We start from the raw sequence: 6876 nt of genomic DNA on the forward strand, positions 1-6876 counted from the left end.
CTGCGTACAAAGCTGGCAAGGTACAGGAGTTCATATTTTCTCTCTCATTTACCTTCAGTCATAACATCTGGGATAACATCTATTCCGCAGGTTTCTGACAGAGTCCTTTGACAACACACTGAGTATACATTTTGTTATCCTGTTATGGTTGAATCCACTTTATGTTTCATTCTTTAATTCATTATCACGCGTGTTGTTGTGTGTATGTGCAGTGCCCAGAGGTCAGCAGTGAGAGCCAGGTCTTTGACAGAAGAACTCGAGGAGACCCGTCTGGCCTTCAAGGAGGCTCAGGAAAGAGTCAGCCGCAGCCAGAGCAGCTGCACCAAACTGGTATCAATGAACTCTACACAGTCTTAATATTTTAATTGTTGATTTGAATTGTTGAATTGTGGAATTTAGTTTAATAACTAATACTTAATTAAAACATTTTGATTTTTCTTCAGAGCAATGAAGTTGAATGCTTAAAGGTTCACATCAGGAGACTTGAAGACAAGGTAATATTTGATTGTTGCCTTGAAAAGTACAAGAAACAATCTTTTTTTCAGAATAAAAAATCTATAAAATGCTCTTATTGTTGACAGAATGAAAAACTCACTTTTGAACGGACATGCTCTGAAGACAGCCTCAGCAAACTGATGAAGATAAACACTGAGATGAGGGTAGGAGCAGAACAGTGAAACTCTGATGTATCATGCAGAATGAATTTGCTAAACCATCTTATCGTTCATAGACTGAACTTGAGGAGACCCTGGTTATGTTGACGTTGAGAGACAGAGAAATCACAAAGGTCGGTGTGTCATTTGATCTGAAAAAAAATTATGAGAATTTTAAATTTAAGATAAGTTAAGATAAGACATGCCTTTATCAGTCCCAGAAGGGGAAATTCCAATTATCTTGTTACTTGATTTCATATGATCCTGTGTAGAAAGACATTCTCATGGATAAGATGAAGAACTCTCATGTGGAGAATCACAGCATGATAGAGGTATGTTAGATACACAACAGAAAGCCACTGGTACTGTATGAAAGAACTGGTGGTTTTTTGAGATACACATATATATATAATGTGTGTGTGTGTGTGAGTGTGTGTGTGTGTTTAAATGTGCTGTTAACATTTTCACTTTCATCTGATTCTGATTCTGATTCTAATATTGTAGGGTCTGCAGTCAGAGCTGATGAGAATACAAGAACATTCACGCCAAGTTCTTTTGAGGTATTTAAAACTAGTGTTTAAATCTACATTTAATAGGTGTAACAATACATTAAGTTGAACAGTGGGGGCAAAATTGGAGAATAACCCAGGGGATGTAGCAGAGAACTTAGTCTCTTTCTAGTTTTGGCACTCATAAGGCCCAAATTTGTCTTTGGTTTGTTTTTGGAGAAATAGGTTGAGTACTTTGGGCCATTATTTTGTTGCACAGCCTTTAGTTATGATAATAGGAAATATTTGCTGTGACATCACTAATACGATGTCATTCTTATGCAGTGTCACATTTATTTCCATCCAAAGATGCATTAAATTTTCACCAAGATTCTGTATTGATAAAGAGTCAGACCACTGTGTAAAGTCATCTCTAGTATCGCCCAAAGATTCTCAGTAGGGTTCAGTAGGTCTGGATACTTTCACAATTTGAGCCTGATGAATCCTGGTATTGTCATCTTAGAATATGTCTGTGTCATCCACTGATGACCAATTCTGGTCATTCAGGTTATTCAGGTTAAGATTATCTTATTTTATGGACACATATTGTTATTGTAACCTAGACCTGATCAACTGAATCAACCCCAGATCATGACACTGCCCCCACATGCCTGTATTGTAGGCACTAGGTCCAATCTCTATGCTCCCTGGAGAAGTACACTGCATCAGTTAGGGTTAAATGACTTGTTGGCTCTAACACATTTGCTTAGTTAAACCCAGGCATGAAAATTTTTTTGGCCCTCCATTTGAAGAAGAAAAGCAATTCACACCACATCCAGACAGGTCAGAAGAGAGGTCATTTACATAATAATATAATAAAAGTTACATTACTCATAGAACCAAGTGCTACAAACTCAATAAATGAGTATTATGTTTCAAGGGGTGGGCTGTGGTGTGTATTGCTAACAGGTATGAGAGATACTGCATCAGTCCTCAAAGTCTCTTCAGCCGAGATCCCCCAAACCACCGCTCTCTGCAAAGTGAGATGCAAGATCTGCAACAGGTAATACTGTCTGCCCACAAACTGATTCATGGTCTTAATGGTGGTCTTAATATCTGTCCCATATTGACCACATCCCTGACCTCCATTCCTGCTGCAGCATCACAAACTGGAGGACATCAACCTCCAATCTATTCACACACACAGTGATGATATTCAGAGCATCATCCACAAGATCAAGGCAGCTGAAATTACTCATCTTCTGCACAACAAGTATCCTGAGAGGGTGAGGAGAGACTAGCACAGGCACAGACACTCAACAGAAGGCTATTGTATGCAAAACCCATGTGCATATATAGATCTGTTTTTCTCTCACTTACACAGGACTCTGCTCCTGTTGAAACACAGGAGAGGCCTTTTTCTCACCGCCACCAGCAACAGGCAAGCATCAAGCAGCAGCTTGTCAATGTGTATGTGAGTTTTTACCTCCTTTTCTCCTGTTATGGTAACAGACTGGTTTTAGTTGATGTTAGTCTCTGTTCCTAGAAGCTTCCTCTGGGTCATAAAAAAGGGGTGTCTGGTTTTGACAGGGTATTTACGGGCATCTCCATTACATAACCCTTAGGAGTTACTATCTTCTGTGTCTAAGACTGTATCAGGCATAAGTGCAGTTTTAGTGCCCCTCAGTAACTGCAGACATAACATTGTGCAAAAGAGATGTTTATAAAGCTTCGGTGGTGGTTTCAGGCTACAGGAGCTGGAGCTGCAGAAGTGTGTGTGGGAGGAGAAAGGAGAAAAGGTGGAGGAGCACTGCAGAACCCGGGAGAAGGAGCAAAAGCACAGCCCAACTGGTAACCAAACTCAGATCAAAGAGGTCAAGAAGAAGGCTGTGGTGAACTGGTGGAAAGCCCTCAGTGTAGAGGGGTCTGAGACCCGGACTAAGCAGACGTTATTGGCCCAAGAACTCTCTGAGACACAAGCGAAACTCCTGCAAGCAGAGCAGACCATCACTGATATGAGGGAGCAGGTCTGCCACCTGCAAACCTCCCTAAGATCTGCACAGGAGAGTGTCACTGAGCCGAAAAAGTGCAGTCGGGGTCTTTGTGTAGACAAGGGAACCAACACTAAGAGAGAAGATAAACCTCTGGAGACACTGGTGAAAGATCGGAGGGATGCAGCGGTGGCCACAGACCCTGTGGAGATCACAGGTGGAGCAGCGTCAAACCAGGACCAAGCCAAGCTTCAGGTAACTGCAGACGGACTCCTGGTGACCCTCAGAAAAATGGAGGCAATGGTGAATAGTGCCCTGGAGACGGCAAAGCTGGTGAAAGAGAGCGAGCACAGAGTCAGTCAGGTGAGAGTGAGAATGGAGAACATTTCTCAGCAAGTGGAGGAGGCTCTGGTCCGATCAGCCAACACTGACCGACAGCTGGACAAACTAGAAGCCGGTATCAAAGAGGACACTCCACCTCAGGTTTGTCTGTATTAAACACATGTAGGCTCTGTATTACACTGATCCTGTAAACTATGTTGACTTTAATACTTGTAAAACAATGCAAGCAGGTACCATTAGGAAAACTTTGTACATTTTGTAAATTGTAAGTTATTACCGTCACAAATGACAGTTTCCATGTGGAGCTGATGAGGGGAAATACATTATTCAATACAGTGAGTAGAGAAAGAAAACTTCCAAAATAAATCAGGCTGTTAAAAATAGACAGACAAATTTGTGTTTAAAATCATTAAAGTTTAAAAAAAAACAACTCTATAGTAAACCAAAACATTTGTGCATTAATGTGGCAGTAATTTGTACACTGCTGTGAACAGTATTTATGCTATTAAAAACATTTTTTTGTAAATCCACACACATTCTCACAGCTTTGGCAGAGGCTTCCAGAGGCATTATGAAACTATATAATAGCAGTTAAGATACAGAATGACCTCCTTAAAGTTGGAATAATTTTGTTTTCAGTTATATTCCTTTTTTCATTCCTATTTATACACATCAGTAATCACCTTTGACCAGTTACATATTATCTATTGAGAATGGGTCACACTGTCACAATTATTTCATGAAAAGAGATTTAAAAAATTAATACAACTTTATGGATAACAGTGTTTTACCCTAAAAATGAGTACCAGTAGTAATTATGTGATTTACTTTTTTACTTTTGAGAATATATATGTGAACAGTCAAGCTGATTTTTTGTCAGTGTAAACATCCCATATGGTTGTCGTTCAGTCCCCAGATCCCAGACCATCAGCTGATCCAGGACCAGATGTCACTGATCTTATGAGTGAGTCTGATGTACAGGCTGAGAGCATGGACAGAATGCAGAGTCCTCCTCCATCTCCTGTAATCCCAGAAGTCCGTGAGCCTCCACCGCTCCCCATGAACGGTAGGATGTTGTACAGTTATTCATGCATTCATTTATTCATTTATTTTGAACGAGCAAGCATTTACAACACAAATGACCTGCATACAACGAAAACAATCAACAGAATGCATGCAGGTACGGTATTTCGAAAACATTCATTTATGCTCAAAAAGGTGTGGGAAGAAGAAAAACTTATTTAATCCCACCCTCATTTCTTATCAATAACTTAACATAGTTTCAAGTACTCGCTCCTGTCTTTAAACTTCAAACCAGGACAACGAACAAATAGGTCTATAATAAAGTCAGTCACAGTATTTACATTATTTAACCAACATATGTGTGAAAAATAGAAAGAAAGTACATTCAACAGTTAAATATTAATTTACATTATAATAATAATTACATTGGGGGTGGGACCTTTCTGTGTGGAGTTTGCATGTTCTCCCCGGGTTCTCTCCGGGTACTCCAGCTTCCTCCCACCATCCAAAGACATGCACTGATAGGTTAATTGGTTAATCTAAATTGCCGATAGGTGTGAATGTGAGAGTGATTGTTTGTCTCTATATGTTCAGCCCTGCAATGAACTAGCGACATGTCCAGGGTGTACCCCGCCTTCGCCCATAAGTAGCTGGGATAGGCTCCAGCGACCCCCATGACCCTAGTGAGGATAAAGCAGGTTCAAAAAAAGAATGGATGAATGTATGAATAATAATTACATGCCAACAATGGTAAGAAAACTACAGTACCACTAATGGTAAAGAACAGCACATACCAGCAATGGTAAGAACAATACCAGAAAGTAAAGGACAACATACCAACTTAGTAAGGAAAAACAAGCACACATCAACATTGTAAGACAGAATATTGATGTAACATAAGTATTAGACCCTCTATCTTTATACTGTGACCAGACCATATGTTTATATAGTGGTGTTCAAGCAGTTGTAACGTTCATAGGGTTTGTTGTGTGAGAGAATTAAAGCAACTTCCTTCTCTATTGGTAATCCCTGAGGATGTCTGAAAATAGACACAGAACTTATTTACATTGCGCACAACAGCTGGTACAGGGAGTAGAAGAGAGAAAGCTCTGGGGGGGGGGGGGGGGCGTAATGTTATCAGTCAGAGGGTCAGAGGGATCTTATATGTAACCACAAGGGGGGTCAAGTATTTTTAGCATCAGCCTCCCATTCTCAAATTCATAAAATGATGATTTACTGTATGTTATTGAAGTCATTTATGACAATATGACATTTTTGTAAGCTATTATTTCATGTCGTTTGTTACAGGGGTTTGACTCATTTTATAATTACAAAGATGAATGTATCCGTAGCCCTGTGTGAGAGTTTAATCAAACATGGCGCAATCCAAAGTACAGCCCTGCAGCTGCATTAATAAAGAATGAACAGTCACAGATGTGATTAATGTCCGTGTACCTTAACACCCATCTATGCTATTCATTCATGTTTCTTTAAGTTGCACTGATAGTTTCATATTTTATCACTACCATTTGTTAGTGTGAATCATAATAGTTCTTAGTCACAAAACATTATCCATAAGGGCAAATAATTCTATTTCTGAATTCTCCTCCTCTGAGGGAGTCTATTTCCCTTGTGTGTCTATATGTTTATTTGCGATGTAGAGGGGATTGTAGAAAGGATGTCGAGGCTGCTGAAAACCAGTGGGTGGCCTCAGAGGGGGAAATTATATTTCAAAAGAACAGCAGTCGTCTCCCTGTCTACTTGTTTGTTTATTTTATAGCTTTCTGTCTGGAGTTTACAGTGAAGTACCATGCTGCTTTGGGCTGGTTTTTGCTTACCAAATGAGGCCTGATCATCACTGCAAGTTGCAATATTATAGGCAGTCACTGTAGTTTACGATGTTGGATGGTTTGTAAAACAGTGTAGAGTTTCATGTGTCATTTTATGTTTATGCATTTGGCAGATGCTTTTTTCCAAAGCGACTTACAGGGGAAAACCAATCAAATCACTCAATCAATCAAATTTTATTTATATAGCGCCAGATCACAACAGAAAGTTATCTCATGACACTTTATATATAGAGTTGGTCAAAACCAGACTCTAAGCCAATTTACAGAAACCCAACAGTATGACAATGGTATCGTCACCTTTAAAGTGACGATACCATTGTAATAAAAATGTTGAGCCTTTTAAAGTCGACCGCACATTCACAGATAGTGTTGTGTTGTCATTGCCAGGCCGTTGTTCTCACTCCATAAATGCCAGTAAAACTATTTATACCACCACGCTTACTGCCTTATACTAATAAAACATTAATATGAGATCACATGAATCAACAATGACTATAGTTTTGCAAGGAATAAGACTTGTTTTCAGATT

Source organism: Sphaeramia orbicularis, chromosome 3, assembly GCF_902148855.1.
Source record: "Sphaeramia orbicularis chromosome 3, fSphaOr1.1, whole genome shotgun sequence".
NCBI lineage: Eukaryota > Metazoa > Chordata > Actinopteri > Kurtiformes > Apogonidae > Sphaeramia > Sphaeramia orbicularis.